The sequence below is a fragment of the Triturus cristatus genome, chromosome 5_1 (assembly GCF_964204655.1).
Source record: "Triturus cristatus chromosome 5_1, aTriCri1.1, whole genome shotgun sequence".
In the NCBI taxonomy this organism is placed as follows: domain Eukaryota; kingdom Metazoa; phylum Chordata; class Amphibia; order Caudata; family Salamandridae; genus Triturus; species Triturus cristatus.
In genome coordinates, this window is record NC_140587.1 from 520,967,557 (window position 1) to 520,991,454 (window position 23,898).

Sequence of the window (23,898 nt, forward strand, 5' to 3'; positions counted from 1 at the left end):
CGCATATATGCCGTCTGGCCACATATGAAGTAAGAATGGCGAGAAGCTCTAAATGAAGATTTACCTTGATCACTATATTCTACTGTAGTAACGCATTGGCTATGGCCCATATGTATGGAACCAACTTTTCTTACACATAATTCACCCTTAACTGGAAATACTGACATAGTGGGCAGAATTAGTTCAACTTCGGATTTGACATTCAGAATCATAAGATTAGGCGTAAAATTACCTAATTTATACACTTCATTTTCTAAATCAGTTCCTGTTCTACTGGGGTGACCCTCCTTATTAGGGTGACAGACTTTGAATAAAACTAGATTCAGATTTCCCCATATCCAATGTTGTTGATAAACTGCTGTGTCTGGGTCTATGGAATTTAATAAACTAAACCATGCTCCACAGGAGCCATTGTGTGTGAATGGATGTGGAAAGAAAGGCAGAACTCCTTTGTTATTCTGATAGGGAGGAAGTCGGCCACACACCCAACAATTGGTCGCATTACTAGTCTGATGGGAATGGTGTAACATACTAATGAAGGTGTTATTGCGCAGCGCAAGTCTATAAGATAATTCATGTGGCGGTAGGTCACTAAAAGAATGTTCTGCAGCAACATTATAAACATGTCTAGAGATAGGATGATATATGTGCAAAATCACACTCGTAATAATTACTAAAATACTCAATAAAAACAAAATTAATAATGTCCTCATACAGTAGCTACGCAGTGATTTACAATACGCCTGTCGTTTCAACATTTCTCGGGTAATTTCTCTACTCAGGTCCAAGGGATACATGTCGGAGACAATTCAACCGCTTCACCTTGGAGAGGACTTAAACAATCAAATTGCTCGACTGTTTGGGCCTAAGCTTTAATTTATAGCACTGAGAGTCATTCTGTTCAACAAAAGGAAGTTTTGAATCAGTCTGTGAGGGAGTGCAGGGCACAGTGTCTATATCTGAAGGTAGTCCATGAAATTTTTTGACGTGACTTGAATGAATCCACCCTTTGCGTCCCTCGATCTTCACGGCTGTTCTTGTGGTCAACAGGACCAACTTGGGTGCTTTCCACCTGGGCTCCAATTGACTTTTCCTGTCGAAATTTCTCACAAAGACAAGATTACCCGGAACAACGTCATGGGGTTTCGCCTCAGTGTTGTCGGGAAAGGCTGCAGCTACCTGTGAACGAGAAGATTGTAGTGCAGACATCAAGGAAGCCAGGTAATCTGTCAGCATATTACAGTCAACATCAGTTATTTTGCGTGGTATAGGCGTCCCCCACATATTCGGTGGTCTACCAAAGATCACCTCATACGGGGATAGCCCTGTTCTAGAGTGTGCTACCATTCTCATGTAAAAGAGTGCAACTGGTAATGCTACTATCCAGTCGACACCTTTCTCTCTACATATTTTGGACAGTCTGATTTTCAGTGTCTGGTTATGTCTTTCTACGAGACCTGCTGCCTCGGGGTGTCGGACACAGTGGAATTTCCACTGATATCCCAACAAGAGTGAGACATGTTTCATTAATTCGGATGAGAAAGGCTGACCGTTATCTGAATATACAACACGTGGTAAACCGTACCGTGGGAAGAATTCTCGAACTAGCTGCTTGGCAGTAGTCGGGGCAGTGTAATCTGATACGGGATACGCCTCTGTCCAACGGGAGAGAGCGCAGACAACTACGAGGACATATTTGAATCCTCGACAACGTTCCATCTGAATATAATCCATCTGGAGGACTTCAAAAGGATGGTCAGGAGGCTGAAATCCACCCTGCTCTACGGGAACACTCTTTCCTGGATTAAACTGACAACATATCATACAGGTACGAATTTTTTGTTTAGCTGCTGCTCGTAAATGTTTGTTGAACCAAATGTGCTGAATGCTGTCTAGCATAGCCTTCTCTCCTAAATGTGCTGGACTGTGAACTGTAGCTATAATGGCTTGAACCATGGAATCAGGGAGAAACCATACAGATTTCTCCTTCGTCATCCATCCTTGATCTGTCTGGATCCCTCCTAGTTCAGTCCACTTCTTTATTTCCTCTGCTGTGGCATGTGTCTGTATGTCAATTACGTCAAGTGCGGGATCCTTAATTGTCATACACTGTGTTGGTGTCTGAACTATTGGCTTTGTCATGTCTAATGTGCGATTCTGAGCAGTCTGTTTAGCTGTTCTGTCAGCTAAATCATTGCCTTGAGAAATGGTATCAGTAACCTTCGTGTGTGCTTTACATTTCATAATCGATATAGCAGTGGGTAGATGTATTGCGTCTAACAAAGCAAGAATGAGGGGCCCGTGCTGAATGTGGGCACCATGGGACGTTAGATAACCTCTCTCTCGCCACAGCACGCCGAAGTCGTGTACAACTCCGAATGCATAACGTGAGTCAGTGTATACATTAACTTTCTTATTTGTGGCTTGAATACAGGCTTGCGTTAGAGCAATAAGTTCTGCTGCTTGGGCTGACAGAGTATCTATACAATTTGTCTCAATAACTTCAGTGTCTGTTGTGACTGCATACGCGGCCACTAAATCTCCTGTACTTGCTCTCATGCATGATCCGTCTACATACAACGTCAGGTCTGGATCTAACAATGGAACGTCTGTCAAGTCTTGTCTAGGTTTCGTCTTTATTTCAATGATTTCAACACAATCATGAGCTAGTGGGTCTGTTCCAATTACAGGTAATAGTGTAGCAGGATTCAATGTATTACACCGTCGGATCTCTATGTGTGGTTGAAACAATGTCAGTTCATAACCGGTAAGTCTTGCTATGGTCAAGTGTTGTGTTTGTGTTCGGTTCACAAGAACCTCTACTGCATGTGGTACTTGAACTGTCAATGGGTGTCCTAATACTATGGCATCGCTTTGTCTGATTGCTAAAGCTGTCGCTGCCACTGATTTCAGGCATGCAGGCAAAGCCTGAGCTACGGGATCTAATGTACTGGAAAAATAAGCACATGGCTTGCATGATCCTGCTTGATCCTGAGTGAGTACTGACAAGGCAGTACCTTCGCGTTCTGTAACAAAGAGTGTAAAAGGTTTGCTATAACATGGTGTTGCTAAAACAGGTGCTTGACATAAAGCTTCCTTTAGGCTTTCAAAAGCTTGTGTATGTTCCTGAGTCCAAGGGAGAACAGTCGATGTGGCTGTCTCCTGTGTGGTTAACTGAATGAGTGGTTTTGCTAGAAATGCGTACTGAGGGATCCACTGCCTACAATATGAAGTGAGGCCTATGAAAGCCCGCACCTCCTTTTGTGTCTGGGGTATTGACATGTTAGCAATTAACTGGATGCGATCTGGTGTAAGCTGCCTTCCCTCCTTGGACAGCGAGTGACCAAGATAAATAACTCGCTGAACACAGAATTGCAGCTTAGAAGGGGACACCTTGTGCCCCTTGTCGGCTAGGAAATGTAAAACTGTCAGAGAAGCTTTTTCACATTCTGGCTCGCTTCTCGCGGTGATCAGCAGATCATCGACATATTGAAGCAGTGCTGTATTGACTGGCATGTGGATACTGTCAAGTTCTCGTTTCAGTGCTTGGCTGTAGATGCTGGGGCTTTCTGTAAATCCTTGAGGAGCGCGTGAGAATTTAAAGCTGCGCCCATTTAAACTGAATCCGAACAAGTATTGGCTTTCCGGATCTATTGGGACGCTGAAAAAGGCATTCTTGAGATCAATTACAGTAAAGAATGTTGCTTCGGAATCAATTGCTGTCAACAATGATGATATATCAGGGACCACAGGGAATTGTGGTACAATACACTTGTTTAGTTCACGCAAATCAATAACCAATCGGTACACTGGTGGAGCAGTAGGATCAGTTCGTTTAAGAATCGGAATTATCGGTGAATTACATACATTGGAGTCTGTTTCTACAACTACTCCCTGGGCAATTAGCTCATCAATGATTTTCAACAAAGCCACTACAGCATCATGCGGTAACTTGTATTGTCGCATTCGTGGTAGTACCACTCCTGCTTTCAATGTAACTCGATAGGGTGTAATGTTCATGCAGCCAACATCCGTAGGGCCTTGTGCCCATAGATGTACTGGTAAAGTCTGTAGTCGGGGATCCATGTCTCTAGACACATAGTGACCTTTAAAATCACGTAAAAACAACCTTACTCCTTCCGGAGAACAACATATTATGGCTCCTAGTGCTTTCAGAGTTTTAATTCCTAACAGATTTTCTGGGCATGATTTAGTAAGCAATAAATCTGTAGTTCGTGTCAAAGGTCCTATCGTAAGTGGTAGAGGCTGTGATACTTCATTAACAATAGGTTTTCCTGAAAAACCAAGGGAAACATTTTGAGAGCCTGAGAGGGGTGCCCCTGGAACTTCACTACGTTTTATGGTTGTTCGACTTGCCCCTGTATCGAGTAAGAATTTTCTATCTTGACCTAATAATTCACTATGTACATAAGGTCCTTCTTGATCTACCGGAATCTCGATAAGCGGTAAGTCAACTTCCCTCTCTAGGCTGGTTCATGCGTAACGCTGATACTCAGGGTATTCATACTGTGCAGTCTGATACATTTGTCGTGTTGTGGTTTGTGTGGCAGTAGCAGGCAACGGTGGTGCAGCTGGCACAAACTGTATGGGTTGCTGTGAGGCTGGCATAGACTGTTGCTGAACTGGCATGGACTGTCCATGCTGCATAGCTCCTTGTTCATTCTGATCTTGTCTAACTAATCGTGGTCTCTCCTTTGCAATACCTGTAGCTATATTACGTTTCAGGACTGGACAATCATGTACATAATGGCCTAGTTGTTTACAGTAATTGCAGGTTCCTTTTACAGGAACTGCAGAATCACCAGAATGTGTCACACCCTTTTTGTGACCATCTGCTGGTACTGTCTGAGAAACTAGCATTTTCATTTTTGTATCCTTCATGCGTCTATGCTCGTGTTCTTGTTCATCCCTAATTCTATTGTGATGATACTGTAACATTTGTAGCATTTGCGACGGAGTGTTACTTTGCCATGTACTCTCGAATTTCAATATTCTATTCTTCACTGGAGGCAATGCATTTTCCACTAATTTTGTCACAAATAAATGTGGATATGAGTCACTACTTGCTTTTATACCACTATTTATACCAAAACATTTTTCAAATCGAGCATAATAATCGCTTGTGTCTTCATCTTGCTTTTGTTTACAGGCTGTGATTGCACCCCAATCTTCCTTTTTTGTAGTTAATAAACGTGGCAATACCTGTACTAGTAAACCTGGTAATAGTTTAACTTTATCCCCGAGCCCTGAACCTGCAGCTCGGCCCCTTTCTTCCTCTGCTAATGCTGTCCAGTCTATCTTTTGGTCTCCCACTTCCCACTCTTTTTCTTTCAGTTTTTCATATATGCCAGCAGGCAAAAGCACCTTTAATATCGTCATAATATCAGGAAAGGTGTACTCTCCCATCAGTAACATGTCTTTAATTTCTCGGTGGAAACCCGCTGGGTCTTTATCATGACTAGGTACTACTTTTTTCATTTCTAATAATTCCATTTTTGATATGGGTGTGTAAACAAATACACGGTGAAACTCATTGTCGTCGCCTTTTATTGGGTGCACTTCTCGTAGGGGATTTTGTCTATCCATATAGTACGGCGCTCTTTCTCTGTGGGGCAGCGAGAGAGAATCCGGACTTACAAAAAGGACATACTGCTTACGTGACACTAATATCTCTTTAATTAGCTTGTTACTAGAACCTCTCCATCTGTTCGTGAGTAGTTCCGTTAATATATCAGGTAAAGGACCAGGGTCAGCATGTTGGCTCTTATATAATATGAGGAGTTGCTGAATCATATATATTCCAGCTAAACGTTGTTCATCTGTACTGAGATTAAAAAACGTGTGTGCTACGGTCTCATCACCGTATTTTTCAGGACTGTCAATCCAGTGAACGGCTGATCTGGCTAATTCTTGCTCATCTATGGAATCGAGGAGGTGATAACCCCTTCGTTCTCGTAGTATTTTATCTGCGGCTTGAAACAAATGTTCAGGAGACTTCAGATTTATTACAGGCGTCGGATACGTTCTGCTATTATTTGGACATACAGAGTGTATGGGATCAGAAAAACATCTAGTATTTTCACAGTATCTTCCTTTGCCTACATAGGCTATGGTCTCTGACTGTCTTGCGGAATTCCCTGATTCGGACACTTCATCTTGCTCAAACTCGTCTGTTCCCAATCTCTCTTCATGAATACGCTCTATTTCTTTACGTATTTTTCGGCACATGGCTATTATACAATTTTGCTTATCGTGTCTCCCTTCTGATATATTCTGACTCCATCTTGTAAGAATAAACATTGCATTCGGGTCTACCCCCGGACGATCTTGATTTCTGATTACACAGTTTATGAGGAAACGTAACAGTTCCCCCTGTATCTCTACTTTCTGGAATTCCATAGCTCTGTTAATACATCCTGGATCTCGTCCTGTTTGAACAAAATGATATATGTTATCCAGATGCGTAGTCATCCCTGGTAACCTTGCTAAATACTCTGCGGCTCGCCTGATACGTAATGATGCCAGGACCATTTCGTCCTCTTTACCAACCACTGGGTCATATCTACAATTTACAAGGAGTTCCTTAAGCGTACGTTCACTTACGAATTTAGGTGTACGTGAATGCGCTGACTCTTGAAAAACAAGTTTATTTATTCTGGGTGGTGTAAAGGTACTGCTAGCACCTCCCGTGGCCCCATCTGGGGCGTCGGGTGTGAATGGATTCGTTGAACGTGACACAGCAACTATGGGTGTCGATACCCCTGTAGAGTCGACTGCGGAGACAGATGCGGAAACAGATGTGCTTGCCGAAGCTTGCGTCGGGACTTGCTGTTGCACGGGGACAGATACCTGATCCTGACGTTGAATCCCTCCGCCAGACGGTCTATGTGGTGTGGCGTTAGCATACTCGGGAGCTGCATCGTCTAGATATGAGGAAAGAAAAACATCTTCTGCGGTTCTGGGATGCCCCTTTGGATGTACCTTAATTGGAAATAATGGGGGTGGCAAGTCTTTTGGCATTTCTGTAACAGCCTTAGGTAGTCCTTCGGCTAGAAGGGGATACATACCATTCATAAGAGCATTTCTTTGTCTATTCACTTGTTCTGATTTCACTCGGATACCTTCCTCAATTAATAGATTTTCTTGAACTTTATTTGAACTTTCTTTACTCCTCTCTTCTTGTCTACGTGCTTTTTCTGTTCGTCTATGAGATTCTTTACGCCATAACTCAACAGCGTCTTTCTGTGACTGTCTGACCCTTCTTTTCCATAACTCTTCCTCCACTTTCATGATGCACTCTGCATCCCAGGTTCCCGCTATGGGCCACCTTTGACTTTCCGGTAATCCTTTGGTATAATCTACCCATAGATCAAGAAACAATATGGCATCTAAGCCATGTTTATGGTACATGAAATGTCCTGGAGTGTCTCTAGGAGGAATAGGAACTGCTTCTTCAAGCACCCCTTTTCTGGTAGTAATCTGTCTTAACTTCGAGAAGAGCGGCATATTGACAACTGACCTGATACTTACTCTTGAACTTACTTAATACGAGAAACACAATAATGAACAGTGAACAATAAACAGTCATTCATACCACAATATGCAAGACATTTTCTGAATACTTTAAACATTAAACATTAAACATTATAACAATGATCGACAATGATGACAGTCTGCCTAACTAATCACCACGCTGAATTCTTGACAATAACTGAATACTTCGGAATACTTGATATACTGCTAAACAGTACATATACACTGCTAAACAGTGCAGACCGGATTTGTGTACCCAAATCCGTCTTGACCGGCACAACCTATGTGCGCGTCAACACGCCTCCCCGGCGATGGTACTCACCGAGTAGCTCCTTGAAACGGAAGGCCTCAGAGAACGGACAGGACTCGATAACTGCGGACATCGGACCCTCTGGACGTCGGGATTTCGGAAAACCTGGTGGGCCTCTGTATACCTCGGATCTTGCTCTCTCAGCTAGGCTCTGGTCGGGATACTTCGCACTTCTCACCGCCTCGTCTGGGTTGATCGCAGCCTCAGTCGCCCCCGCTTGACCGGAGGGAGCTTACAGGAAATCCTGCTGGTACGCGTTTATGGTCCGTCCAGCTGTGGCAGGAGACCGGGCCTGCAACGCACCGCCGGCGCGTGAGATGAGAAAGTGTCCCTGTTCGGGCGCCATTATGTGGTAAATAAAAATACCGGACTGAATTTCATACGGAATCTTAAAATAAAGTAAATAGCTCAAAATAACAAGAGGCAGAATCCGTGGTATAAGAGGTTTTCTAATGGGCTTTATTCCATTCAAAATGGCCGACTCGAGTCGCGGCCCTCAGGTTCCGTCACCACGAGGGTTCAGGAAGTGAAGTACAATAATTTATTAACAGACATGTATTTTTATAATAAGTACATTACAATGAAACGAATGTAGAAGGCGTAACATTTGATAAGAGAAGTGACAAAACAGTGACATAATCGAAACTAGGCGTAATAAGGAATAAAAGAAACATAATTGGTTAGAATTATCAGACATAGGTGGATCTATAAGATAATACTTGGCATAGATGCGCGCGCGGCAGCATGACGTGTAATTGACGTGCAACTAGGGGGTGAAGGGGACTTGACATTTAGCTCTACATGTGGAGACGAGAAGTCTGGGGTCAAGTCAACCTAATCCCAAATCATATCTAACATCCTATGTTTAAAGAACTATGTTATCCACAAGGAAGAGACTCTCGGACAGAATCTATTCTATACTGACTGTGTACGTGTACAAGCGTCTAAGTGTCTATATGAGATGCGAGGGATAGAAAACTTTCCATGGCAACAGGGCTATGAATCACTTGCAGGAGGACGGAAAGGCTGAGTCCTTTGCTTGTGAGCTAAAGGAAATGTTTACCTAAATCACTGGACAGGAATGCATCGGCTGGAGAGCAAAATAGATAATTCGAAGGTGAAATACAACTTCTTGGCAGACAGGCGAAAACTGGCCGAGGCAGGCACCGTTAGCTGCACAGGGAGTAGGACAAAGTTCATGGATACAGATGCGAGCTCAAGCTGAAGCTGTCAGAGACAGAGAGCAGGGAAAGGCTTTGAGGACAGAATCGGGCCTACTTGCCTGAACTGTAAAAATGAAGTAACTTAGCCATATAAAGTCGGTGGCCTTTCATACTTAGGAATCGAATATCCAGCCCATTGATGGCGGATCTGACAGAGAACATGTTGACGGTAGACACACATATGTTTGCGTCTTAGAAACTGGAACTGGAGGGAACATACATGTACTTGTAACATGCATGTAGAACCGTTGGGGTCCAAGATAGGGGACATAACTGATCAGGAAAATCCACATTTCCACATTAGAAACACTAAAGTACACTTATTTACTATTTTGGTAAGTTTGGTTTGGAATAATTGGCAGAATCCATTCAATATTTATTAAAAATTCAATTCAAAGGAGAAGATGTATTTTGATAAATTTGCTTGAAGTTATAAAAAGTTAGACTTTGATACTTGAAGCTCCAGTGGCCTAGTTAGCATTATCCCTCCCTGTCAGCGCTTTCGTTTAGATGAGGTTTGAAAACTGCTCCAAGAGTAGAAATAATGGTTAGAGCCTTTTGGGAGGAAGAGCTGGTTGTGAAGTACGAGACTCATCCTCTCCCTGGACAGGCATATGTGCAGGGATATGCAATTTCATTAAAAGGGACCAGGGAGCGGGAGAAGCTTGTCCATTCACAGTAAAGTGAGACCTAGGGAAGAGGGATCCTTTGATCCCTGGGTCAACTGTATTCTTCAGCCTGGCTCCATCATAGTGGAATGGGGAGCTCGTCCCTGAATCAGGATGCTGTACTTGGGGAGGAGGGAACTACCCATTTCCCTAAACATACCCCTGGTGGGCCTCCAACCTTATCCAGAGGGCTAAAGTTTCTCCAATCTCAATCTTCCCTGACAATGGTGCACTGTGGGAGAGTTTCCAGTAAGGATGTGCTTCAAAATTGGCTAAGTTTGTCCTTGGGAACAGTTTTCTTCATTGATTTAGGAGCATGCAGCAGTCACCGCACCCAGAGGCAAGTTAATTCCTAAAGCTTTATACCTCACCCCCCAAATCAAAAAACATTTAGATCTTTAAAAAATCAGGAGATACTGGACCTGCTGTTGGTGTCCTGTGTGGAGGCCTAGAGGGCTGGCCCTGCCCCTACTTGCACCCAGAACAAAGAGATGGACACCAAGGGCCAGGTGGATGACCTCTTGTGAGGTTACAGGGACATCAAATGCTGCAAGAGTCCCCTTTTTTTGGGAAACCAGCTAACCAGTTGCAATTCGATCTGGACTGGACTCTGCTAGAGTTATTTCAGGCCCTTAGTGGTTGTCACTGAGGTCCTGGGGAGGCTTAAAAGTGACCAAGAGAAGAAGCAGCACCAACCGTTTGGACTTTTAAGACCCTCAGAGCATCAGCAGGACCTCACAGCAAAACTCTCGAATTTTCAGAGGACTTCATCAGATACAGCTTCCAGTCTTGGCCAGCTGGATGTTTTCAAGGTCCAAAAAAATGTGAGCAGGCCGAAGATAGAAATCTTTACTAGATGTGGGAGTAAAACTATCTGTATGACAAGGGGGCCATGGCGGGTAGAAAAATTTAAAAAACCAATAGCTTCAGAGGGACCTCGACCACTGGGTATTCCCCTTCAAGCAGATGTCTTGGATCCAGCTTATAACCTCCGCCCACTGGCGAATTTCAAGTACCAATAAGTAGACTAAGCCAGAAGTAGAAACTTAGAGTGGAATAATAAACTTGGTGCATCCGACCTCGGCTCCCTCGCGGTGTGCCTGAAATTGCACATTAGTTTTTGTCAGCGGCACACAGTGATTTCTGATTAACAATTTACTTTTTCTTGGTGCTCTTTGTGTTAGAACTTTCAGAATTCTGACCTCTTTTTTCCCTTATTGGATTACAATCATTTTGGTGCAATTTATCTTCCGGAGGCATGGAGCCCCATCATGGAGAAGATATATAATTTATTAGTTTCAAAAAATCAATCTTAAAAATATTGTAAGATAAAATACAAGCAAAAATTAATTTTATATAATTAATAGGCTAGAACTCAGAAAATAGAATATTACAGCACATTACCCCATCAAATAAATAGGCTTTACATATTTAAAATAATTGAAATATAATAATTGACTTTATAAATAGTATTTTTAGAAAACATTTCAAAACATCCAACTCTCACTAGCTTTTTGTAATTGAATTAATATTTAGTAATTTTATTTTAAAAGTTATGTTTAAAATTTGTTTTGCTAAAAAAATTAGAAATGTATTTTTCTTTTTTAGTGAGTTAACTATTAATTTTTAGTGATAAAATATTCAATTAGCAATTTAATATAACTTTTAACAGCTAAAACAATTACACACTCACAGACACGTACAGGCGCACACACACATGCACACACGTACACATGCGCACATGCACACACACATGCACATACACACATATATATCTGTGAGCCTGGTGGGGGCTCATCTTGTGGTTCTCAGTCCCAGGGTTCACAAAGGAATACATTTGTACTGCTATTGGAACAGGGTTTTACTTGGACGCTGGGCCATTTGCTCATCGTGTTTAATCCAATGACTGAAAAAAATCATACAAAAGGAGGCATTCTTTAACCCTCAAGCATCTACACAGAAGGAGTCATAACAGGATTCCTCTGGTGAACATGAGTTAAGCAAAGGGTGAAAGACCAAAGACAGGATAAACGGTAAAGCGTTTGCAGGGACTTAAAAGATGCCAGTTATGAGTCCATGTGAACATATAACCGGCTATCATGCTGCATAGAAACTCTGCTCTTGAACTATAGTTCCGGAAAAGTACAAGCCTTGTACAGCCTTCAACTTTTGCAACTACAGATTCCTTCCACAAATCGGTGTTTACCTGTCCAATAACCTCCTTGCTCAGTTTTGGGAGCAAGTTCTGTTTCTTACATAAAATTAGCCCTGATGAAGCAACACTGTACCCCTCAGTCCCAGAATACAAGTTGGCTTGACTTTTTCTTTGGAAAAATTTGAGCATCTTTGGAGTAGTAACAACAATAAAAATTCTATTGTCAATTCCACCACATTCTGATTCGGAAACTTTGACAATTCAATTATTAAAATATCCTGTATTCATTTGCTGCTTTGAATATAGTCTTGAAGAAGCGTTACATCCCTGAAGCATTTCAGTGTGTCCATATTAGCTTCACTGACATTTTTGTATGCTTAAAGGGGAAAGATTAACACTATTCACATGGACTTAGCACAGAAATTTGCTAGCATGAAAGTACCAGTGAGATTATTGAGTCCAACCTGGGTGGTTTGGATGAGATGTAATTTGATGGAATCAGTGGCCAGAATTAGGGCACTGACAGTGCCTAATTTGTAAAATAATAAGTGCCGGGCCTGAAGTTTTGCTCAGACTCCCATGGCTGGTGCTACTGAATGTCAGCACTCCATATACCAAGGATGTGAATTTTGATTCCTATTCATGTGTCTTTAATCCATCAGTAGACACTCCCTGCCCCTTTGTCACACATTTGTAGGTTCATGCTTGTTCCCTTTAAAAATGTATAAAACATTATTTGTAAATGTTTTTATTTAGAGGTACACTGTCATAGTAGCGAAATATAATCACTCAATCAAATCATAAATAAATAAATAAATACAAGATAAATCATACATTGCGAATATGCCATTATATTTGCCATGTCATAATATACATATACAGCCTTTCTTCTATGTCATAAATATAAGATAATTCATACATTGCAAAGATTTCAAATATATTAAAGGCATATAAAAACCAGAAAGAGAAACATAGAAAAATAATCCTCTGACCAGCCTAGTTACCCTAGGTGTTGTCCCCAATCCCCCTCAGATCTTCCTTTCCTTATCCTAGCTTTCCAAATAATGCCAAACATCACCAGAACTCTGTATAAACAGATTCTCCCATCTCTAGACCTTGTTCATTTTCTCATAACAATTGGCATTGGCATTTCAAGGAATAAGGGCAGACCTCCATCTCTGCAGGATCAATGACCTAGTCACCAATATAGCAATAAACAAGAGTTTCTATGATCTCAGTGGTGTACCTGGCATTGGACATACGCCCACCAAAGCCAGCGCTGGTTTTTGCGGTAAATGGATCCCCAGCAATACTTCTAGAAACCTATAAATACCCTCCCAAACGCCCCTCAACTTATAGCAAAAACAGACTAGCTGTGTCCACTCTCCTCCACCCACCTCCACCCACCACTTTGCATCTGAAACATTGATTTGGCAGCTCTGCTTCACTTTATGAAAAAATTGGGTCCAATATACCAACCATTTAGCAAAATACTGCATCTTGCAGAAGTTACTCCAGCCTCAAGGTAGGGAAATTAAACAGAATAATTTTTAACCAATCACCTTTAGATATTCGCCCATTCCCTTCCCTGAGTCATTTAAATTAAATCTATGCATACAAGTAAACTTTCTCACAAGTTAGCAAGTATATAGTCCACAGCCCTATCTTCCTAATGCCTGAATTGCCCATCAAATTCAAGACTAAACTCCTTCTTGGAGACCAGGAGCCCGATTCACAAAGGCAAACTGAGATGAATGTCTCACTTTATGACTTTGACTTTTGGTATTCACAAAGGGCATTTACGAGTAGTAAAGTTAGACTTTTGTCTCAGATTAACTTAATTTTTAGTTTTAAATTTAGCCGAGACTAAACTTTTTGTTTCAGTTAACCCTAAGACCAAAACTTAGGTTAAATCTGAGACAAAAGTCTGACTTTACTACTCAAAAATGCCCTTTATGAATATCGAAAGTTGTAAAGTTAGACTTTCGTCTCAGTTTACCTTTGAGAATCAGGCCCTACTTCTTTAGGGTCAATCTTTTGCAACACACTAAGTAGAGAACTGTAACAGCACTGCAGCCAACTCTTGTTGTATATCACCATCAACTCTACCTCATCCCAGGTTCTCTACCTGTAGCTCCGCAGGAAATCACCCGATTTCACAAATCCATTCCTGCCCCATCTGGCTACAGTAGATGGATCTATAAAGGCCCTCTATCTACGTCTAAGTAGCTCAAAAGAGTTTCAGATTTCACATGAGGTATCTCAAAAACCATATGAGACAGGGCTGCCCGCTCTCACCAGTGCTTTTTGCTTTTTTTATCGAACCGCTGGCAATAGCAACTCAAAACGATCCAATGATTCAAGCACCAGTATCTTTTATGGCCAAGATTAAATTGTACACTGATGACATCATGTCTTTGCTCACCCCCAGGAAGAAAGATCAGAGAAGGGCCCTTGATATTCTCACAGATTTTCAAACTCTGGGAGGGTATAAGGTGATAGAGCAAAGACTGATGCCATTTTGTGCTCTGGAGTGCAGAGATTGTGTTCATGTCTGTCCTAAGCGGTAGTTGGGGGTCTATTTTATGAAAGATGTGAATGATCTATATGATTTTAAATATTGACCTCTTTTTATTAAGGTTAAAGATTTGTTTACTAGGTGGATATTGCATCCTCTTACGTAGTTGGGCCGGGTTGGCCTTAGTCAAGATGTCAATCCAGCCTTTATTTAATTTGTTATTTTCTGCAGCACCATGCGCTATCAACCCCTTTTTTGTTATGTTTGATCTCGTCCTCCTTCTTTTCCCCTCGTGTTTTTCCCTGACTTCTTTCTTTCTTTCTTTAAGCTTTATTTCGGCTTATATAGCCATAAAAGCAAGAATACATAAAACATTTCCAACATGCAGATACAGATACACAGACCAAATCTTCAGGATAATACATACGGAGGACAAACCACAATTAATCACATCTCGGTTATGCTATTTACAACTTTAAAAACAAAGACATACATTATAATTTAATTTAAAAAGCCAGATTTTGTTTTAAAACTTTTTCTAGAACATGTTAAAAAGGAGGAATCAGTGCAATTCATAGTAACTAACCAGGCCGGGGAAGGGTACAACCCGCATCTGTACATTACAACTTGCAACCTGTCTGTTTCCTTATGAGGTACACATTAAATAGGAACCTGCTTATACAAAACACTACTAGCTGCGAGGTATTTGACTTGAGTATACGTTCTGCCTCTTTATAGGACCTAATCCCCATGTTTTTGCATAAGGGTTTGATCCAACGGTCCCTTGGTTTTTTATAGGCTGGGCAGAAAAGCAATAAATGGGCATCATCTTCTTTTGCTTTTTGAGGACAAAGAGTACACAGCCCACTAGTCTCCATACCCCCCCACCTACACGTATTTCCCGAATTCTGTAAGACCCCATATCTAAATTGCAAATATAATGTTTTTGCTAATGGTGGTCTTATCTCATCCATGAATTGTTCAAATTCAGGAGTGTCCTTTATGATCAAAAATCTCTGGGTCAATGTGCCTAATGTTGAACTAGAAAGTAGTTCGCCAATAATATATGTCCAGAAAGTAGACTTCACAAGTTTTTTAAAGGGCGGTGTCATGTTCTGAGGTTCTTCCTAAAAGTGGGAGAACCCTAGCCTAGTAAACTACTGGGAAATGTGCTTCAACCACGCAATCTTCTTAAACCCATCAATCCGGATTATTTCTATCAGTCCACTCTTATAGTCACTCAACTCCGGAGTTGTCCATAACCTAACCCAGTACAGTAGTGGCCTTAGTATGGCTTGGTAGTCTGTCCTTTTGAGGTTAATATCCAAAAACACTGGAACTAAGGGGGTTCTAATTGGTATTTTAAGCAACCTACGTATAAAATAATTTTCTTCCTTCTCGAAGTTGCTTTTACAAGAATGCCCCAATACTTCAGCGCCATAAAGTGCCGCTGATTGAGCCTTCGTTTTAAATAATTTAAGTGCCGGCATAATAGCTTTAGAGAGACTACTGCCGTGCACCTTTAGAATAGGCATTGAATTTTGTTTTAGAGTTAGTTTACTTTTTTCCAACTGCCCCTTCCAAGAAGGCGTACTATCCAGCGTGATTCCTAGATAATTAAAACTCTCCACATACTCCAATTTTTGGTTGTTTAAGGCCAAGTTCTTCCTGAAGGACTTCTGGGGATTTATGGACATATATTTTGTTTTAGATAGATTTATTTCTAACCCCTTCCCCACACAGTAATTATTAAAGGAATTCACTAGGTTTTGCAGACCCTTTGGAGTCTGTGAGATGAGAATTGTATCACCGGCAAAAAGTAATGCCGTGATCGCCTCATCTCTTAATTTCGGAGAGTCATGTTTACAGTCTCTTAGGTAAGTAGGTATATCATTAATGTATAATGAAAAGAGTGTAGGCGCCAGCACACAGCCTTGGCGTACACCCCGTCCTACTGGAATAGCTTTTGTGGTTTCGCCTCCCTTCCCCCATCTAACTTTAGCATAATTCCCTGTGTGTAGTCTAATGAGTTCTTTAAGTAACTCACTAGGGACCGCCATATTCTCAAGGGTAGACCATACCAATTTGCGTGGTACGAGGTCAAAAGCGGCCCTCAAGTCAATAAATGCCACGTACAAACTGCCCTTCCTTATGTTAATGTATTTCCAGCAGATGCACGTGAACCTGAATACTTGATCGACCGTGCTGGTTTTTACCCTAAACCCTGCCTGCTATTTAGTTAATATCTGAATCCCCTCTATCCATATTAAAAGTCTATTTAAAATATGTCTGGCAAAAACCTTTTGTAAAAGATCTATTAAACTTATAGGACGGTAGTTGGCCGGATCATAACGGTCGCCTTTCTTAAAAATCGTTACAATCTCAGCCCCTTTCCAGGTTTCGGGAATTGGTGTTCCGGCCACTATAGAGTTGCATAAGAAATTAATCATCATATTATCTTTATTTCAACAATACATGTGTCATAAAAGAGATGAAATACAATTTAAAACAGATCATTATCAAATTTACAATGTAAAAATACATTAAATAACAATATTAGCCATAATAATAAAATCATCGTCATTGCCTGTAGAAAATCACCAAAAAACTCATCCATCATTTGATTATCATGTACAGTGGAAATCATTTTGAGATCAAATTTCTTCTGATATTCCACATTGCAGCTAGAGTTTGCTTACAGCAAAAACAGTTAATGGAGATAAATCGGATTTTAATATGTGATAAGCATCCAAATGTTTTCTAAACCCCCATGTTTTGCATATGGGAACAATCCACTTTTTCCTGGGCCTCATATAAAAAGGACAAAAAAACATTACATGAATATCATTCTCCAATTTTTCTGTACAGGCGGGGCAATTTGTAGTAGTTGGTGGGTGCCATCTGCTCGTAAGGGCTCTGATTGGTAGGGAGTTATATCTCCATTGGAGGAACAATTTCCTGAGACCAGTGGGCTTGATATCATCCAAGACTGTCTCCAGCTTATAATAGTCTTTCATCAATAAAAATGAGCTTGTCATTGAGGCCGCTTTATCACTCAATAAATAAACAGACAGATTAGATTCATAATACATGCTAACCAAATGATTACGGGATATATTCATACAAGCCTCTGTCGGGTTCGACCATAGAAGAGGACACCCCAGCCTCTGAAACTCATTCTTTATATAATTTAACCATGGGAGTTTCTGTATAATTGGATATTTTATTAATTCCGAAAATTCTTGCCTGTAGATACTAAGTTCTGGGGTTACCCATAAAGGCCTCCAGAAGGTTAGAGGCTTTAAGCCTAGTTCTTCCTTTATCGATCTAATTCCCAAGTCAAGCCTGAGGGGAAGAAGGGGGAACTAGTAGGAAGGGACAGTAAATTCCTAAGGAACTTGTTTTCCGTTGCAACAATTGCAGGGGCACAATTGTGTCCCCACAACTCACCGCCATAGGTTACTGCCCCTCGAGCCTGCATTTTGTAAATCTCAAGTGGGGGTCCAATAGGTTTTGTCTGGAATTTATTCCTGAGTTTGATAATTCCCCCGCCTTTTGCGTTAACTTTAGTTGAGATTTAATCTGATGTTGGGTCCAGGCCAATTTTTCATTTAAAGTCAATCCCAGATACTCAAACATGTGGACTCTTTCCAGGCTAACACCATCTATTATCGGATTGGGGCGAGAGGTCTTGGGAGGATTAAAAACCATAAACTTTGTTTTGGCTGTATTTATTTCCAGCCCCCGATCATGACTGAAAGAGACAAAGCCATCCAAAACTCGCTGTATGCCCATTGGAGACTTAGCAAGTAACAGGGTATCATCAGCGAACATAATCGCTGATATCCCTGTACCAGCGAGCCTTGGTGCGTCTCTGTTGGTAACCTTATTCAAGTGGGAGATGACTCCATTTACATAGAGACAAAACAGGGTTGGCGCCAAGACACAACCCTGTCTAACCCCCCTTTCGACGGGGAAGCTGGAGAATAAATTGCCTTCTCTCCCACACCTGACCTTTGCAAAGTTATTAGTATGAAGTCGTATTATAATATCCAAGAGTGGGGGTGGAATTCCTAAATCCCGTAATACAATCCAAAGCTTCATACGTGGGACCAGGTCAAATGCCGCACGCAGATCTACAAAGACGGTATATAGGGAACTACCCTCCACCTTGACCATCTTCCAGAAAAGCATCTTTAATCTGAAGATCTGATCAATGGTTGATATACTCTTTCTAAAACCCGCCTGATAGTGGCTCAGAATGTCAAATTCCTCCATCCAATCCAAGAGGCGATCTAAAATCAGCCTCGCAAAAAGCTTCTGGCCGACATCTATTAGGCTAATGGGCCTATAATTGGCTGGGAGCAGAGGCGACCCCTTCTTAAAAATAGGGACTACCTCTGCTCCGAGCCAAGTAGAGGGAACCGGCATGCCCGCAGAGATTGCATTGAATATTATTAAAAGATAGGGCGCCCATACTCTAGGTTGATGTTTGTATAAATCTCCAGGAACCCTATCCAACCCTGGAGCTTTGCCCGCAGGAAGCCTAGATATAGCAGTCAAGACCTCACCCAGGGTAAAACTAATCACTACAGTGTCAGCGACATCACTCATCAGCAATTGGGCCAATGAACCCTCCGTACAGGAAGAGTCCCCCCTATACAGCATGCTGAAATGATCTTCCCATGCTTCTGGGGCAATATTTGGGGTAATTGCTGGATCAGGTTCAGCTGAACAAGTGGTCACGATCTGCCAAAACCTCCTCTGGTCCCTGTCCGCTAAGGCAGTTGTTAAACTAGCCCAATTCTCATTGTCCCATTCAAGCTTAGCGTGGTGAATTAGGTGTCGATAAGCGCGTCTCCTAAGTTGGATAACATCCTTATTTAAATTATCTTTTAGTGCATCCAACAATTCACTCTTCGCTAATCTACATGCCTGGTTATACCAGGAGTGCTTTCTTCGTGGGATTCTCCTGCTAGGAGCTACGGGGTTTAAAATATCTGTTAGGCTAAGGAATAATGCCTTATTAAGTTCACCCAATTTTCCATAGGAATCAGACAAGGGTTGATGCTCAACAAGAGCAGCCATATCTTCCAAAGCTAAACTGACCCTAACGTATATTTTTGATAATTCATCTCGGTTGCTAGCCAATTTTGCCCATCTAACCCTACGTCTATTATTAGAGAGAGTAAGACAATTAGTTTTATCAGGTTGCAATAAATCTTCACCTTTACACAAGCCTGGTAATAAATAGTCCAAGATCAGGGGATTGTGATCACTCTCTCCCCTAGGGAGCACCCTGAAATCCTGTACTCGGTTCCACTCCTTGCATTGGACGAAAATATAATCAAGGCGAGCCTCCCTGCCAGATTTATTAAAAGTAGGCCTAGAGGGGTTATCGGATTTTGTTCGTCCGTTGCATGCTCTGATCGAATGAGCCAATGCTAAGGAAGTAATTTGGACAGCCAGAGGTGCCCAGGATCTTACTATAGGGCCTACCACAGGTGGGATTTTCCATAAGTCATCCTCCTCGTGATTTATGGCGTCCAGCAACCCTTCAAGTGGTTCAAAGTGAAAGTTAAAATCTCCACCCACCACTAACAGAGTGTCCTCAGGAACTTTAGTCAATACCATAGATAACTCTTCAATGGCCCTTGACTCAGCAGAAAGACTGACCGGTCTTGAATAAACGTTAATCAGGGCCAATCGTAGGCCAGTCCGCCAATCCAAGAGTACACACTGCACATCCTCAGAGTCTGTGTCTAAAACAGTAACACTACAACCCAGATGAATAGCAACCCAGATTGTTAGACCCCCAGATGGTCGACCCCTTCCTCCCCACCTGGCTGGGACTGAAAATTAAGCAAACCCCGAGCGAAAATGCTCTTCCCTGGCCCATGTTTCCTGGAAACAGCATATATCTTGAAGGTCTATAAACGAGCCCCATTCGGGACAATTAAGCTTGTTAAAAAGACCAGCTATGTTCCAGGAAAGAATTTTAAGTAAAGATGGGCCACTAGGAATAACAGAGGACTTTTCACAGGAAACTTCATTAATTGAGTCCGGGATTTGTCTACAATCCCTACTATCAGGGGGAGAAACCACCAAGTGCAAATATGCACAGTCAGGCTCACCCTCTTCCCTCCCCCTGCCGTTCTCCCATTGGAGTCAATCAACCTCCTCAAGGCAACTAAACCTGTTATAGCCAGAGAGGTCATCCCAGGTGGGGGCGTTATACCTAATATGCCTATGCCTTCTGCTTTGAGAAGTGGGTCCCACCCTTATCCATTCTTCAGCACTCCCTAAATAGGGATCAATATTTCGTGATGGATAGAAAAACGTTAGTGGGAGAGGTTGGATAAATGAGCCTCCTGTATACCCCACCCAATCAAAAATATGTGACACAATCTGGGGATTTCTGAAGTTCACCTGAACACAGTCACCCTTGATTTTCTTCGGGGTATTTCCCAGCCAGCTAATCCTTCTAACCATCAGGACATCAGCTCTCATAGTCGAAGGAAGTGGCCTGTGGATATTCAGCCAACTGGTCACTTTATTTTTAAGGGAATCATGAGTTTCTAGATCCGGATTAACAGGCTCAGGGACTCCACTCAACACTATTACATAGGGAGCTGCCTCAAGGGGAAGGTTCACAACATTTTTCCATGTTGGTCTACCTGAATCTTGGTTGATAGTGCCGCCATTCTCATTAGAGACTTTCCCTGCTTTAGTTGGATGTAGTTTAGGTGAAGAATTAGAAGACCTTGCAGTGGAAATTGATTGTTTCTGTGGGAGTGGCGGCATAACAGCAGCGGGAGATGGTACATTTGAGGAAGGTAGGGGTACATCTATTGGGATCATTTGGCTAGGTATTGTAGATTTCAGCGAACCAGCAGAGTTAGTAGCAGTAGGAAACAAAGGTTCGGCCATATTCACTCGAAGGACGCTTTGCATGATACCATTAGTCCTTGGACAGTTATCAATAACCCCAGTAGCCAATGCAATTTCTTTTAATCTAGCATCAATAGTGTCTAATCTAATCATTATAGGGTCAAAATGACCTTTCAAGACATTTGTAAGAGCATTTAATATACAGTCCTCAGCTAGTCCAGTTCCCATACCCGGTGTAAGAGAGGGAGGTTGCACTTGAGAAATGGTTTGAGCAAAATTAGGGATAGGCGTTACATAAAAAATTCCAATCGACCTTGTATCAACTATAGGTTCATTTGACACTGGAGCATCAGAGGTGCAATCTTTTTTAGGCTTTTTCCCCCCCTTAAGTTTCCTCACACATTTCCATTTGGGTACAGCTCCCTCCCGTGTGCCTCGTGGACATACTGAGTTAAATTCACTCCCCACAAGTGAAACAGCTACAGATAGAGGGGCAGATGAACACTCGAGAATCGGTTGAAGCGAGTCTCGTCGTGAAGTTGTGCTAGTCCTAAGGTCCTGCAAGACCGACTCAATCGTTTGGTCAATGCTGTCCATTAAGGCAGTATGTGAATCATCCATGTCACCCGGCGATCTAACAGTTGCAAGTAGGCCCAGGGAGGATCTTCTAGTACTTACAATGCCCTCAGAAAGACGTCTTTCTAGGATATTTAACTCATTATTCATTACAGAGTTAGCCCTAATGAGAAAACTATCCAAAGTACCTGGAACCATTGGGGATAAGGGCAAGATTTTCCTCCGCATACTTTCTGGCGACATTAACACATACCTGTCCTGGTGTACCCCACAGAGACCAGGGGGGGGGCCCGGTCCGGTCTTGACCGAGCTTGAACGGGCTTAAACGGGCCCGCCCTTTGCCCGGCCTTCGCCCCGGTCTGCGCCCCGCACGCGTCCTGCTCACGCGAGACTGAGTGTGGCTAAAGTAGACAGAGGGAGGAGTCGGGAAGAGGAGCCAGGTGCAACAACTGATTAATGCGCAAAGCGCGCTGGTCCTCGCAGTCCCAAAGATTAAAATGTTCTTAAAAACACTCGTTCCCTCCTCTGCAGCCGGTCGGGTCCTCCGTGGCAAGCCCCGCAAGTGAAGGGTTAGGATCAGCAATGTCACAGCCTGCGAGCGGCTCCCGCGAAGCGGGGGCCGCGAGGCGCTAAGTAGTTTACAGGGGAGGAGTCGGGAAGAGGAGCCAGGTGCAACAACTGATTAATGCGCAAAGCGCTCTGGTCCTCGCAGTCCCAAAGATTAAAATGTTCTTAAAAACACTCGTTCCCTCCTCTGCCGCCGGTCGGGTCCTCCGTGGCAAGCCCCGCAAGTGAAGGGTTAGGATCAGCAATGTCACAGCCTGCGAGCGGCTCCCGCGAAGCGGGGGCCGCGAGGCGCTAAGTAGTTTACAGGGGAGGAGTCGGGAAGAGGAGCCAGGTGCAACAACTGATTAATGCGCAAAGCGCACTGGTCCTCGCAGTCCCAAAGATTAAAATGTTCTTAAAAACACTCGTTCCCTCCTCTGCAGCCGGTCGGGTCCTCCGTGGCAAGCCCCGCAACTGAAGGGTTAGGATCAGCAATGTCACAGCCTGCGAGCGGCAAATTATTATAGGGCCCCCAAACTTCCACATCGTGCTTTAGTAGATCACCAGGGATTTTGTCAGGACCAGGGGCTTTACCCGTTTTAACGGCATGTAATGCCTCAATGGTCTCTTCTAGACCAAAACACAGGGGGGAATTATCCGATGTTAGATTAGTCACATGGGCCCCCATGGTCAACCCCTCGTTAACATTAGAATATAATTTAGAAAAATGGTCACACCATGTTTTTTCGTCTAGATAGATATCCCTAGGTGATCTACCCTTTTTATTTCCTTTTGAGATTAAGTTCCAAAATGCGCCCTGATCTCTCAGTTTAGCCGCATTTAGAAGGTCATCCCATAGGGCATCATCCCACGCTTTTTTTGCTTGGGTCAGTGTTTTATTATATACCAATCTGCTATCTTTTATACCTTGAGGGTTCTTTAATCTAACAGCCTGGATCAGATTGGACTTGGCTACACGACAATCCTTATTATACCATTGATTAGCTACCTCTGAATGATTGTCTTTCTGATTCTTATCCTTTTTATAAATTTTACTTAAATGAGGAGTTAGCGCATCTACTAATTTATAATGCAGGTCTAAAACACCCTGAGTGCCCAATAAGGGCATCTGGCATGCTTCAATGGTATCAGCAAAGGTATTGTAAATATTTAGCATCGTCTCTTCCTTAGCCAGGATGTAGGGCAATTTTATAGCACGTCTATTGTTTGTTACCTGGAGTTCCCCAATGGGGCTGCTTAACATAACTTCTACAGCTATGTTAGATATAAAAGGCTCTGAGTGTAACCATAATTGAAGAGGAAAATGATCACTCTCTATCCTATGATCTATTTTAAAATCAATTATTAAATACCATAGGCTCATGGAAACCAATATAAAATCTATATGTGACCTACAGTTGCCTTTGCAAAATGTTGGAGCCGATGGTCTATCGGAC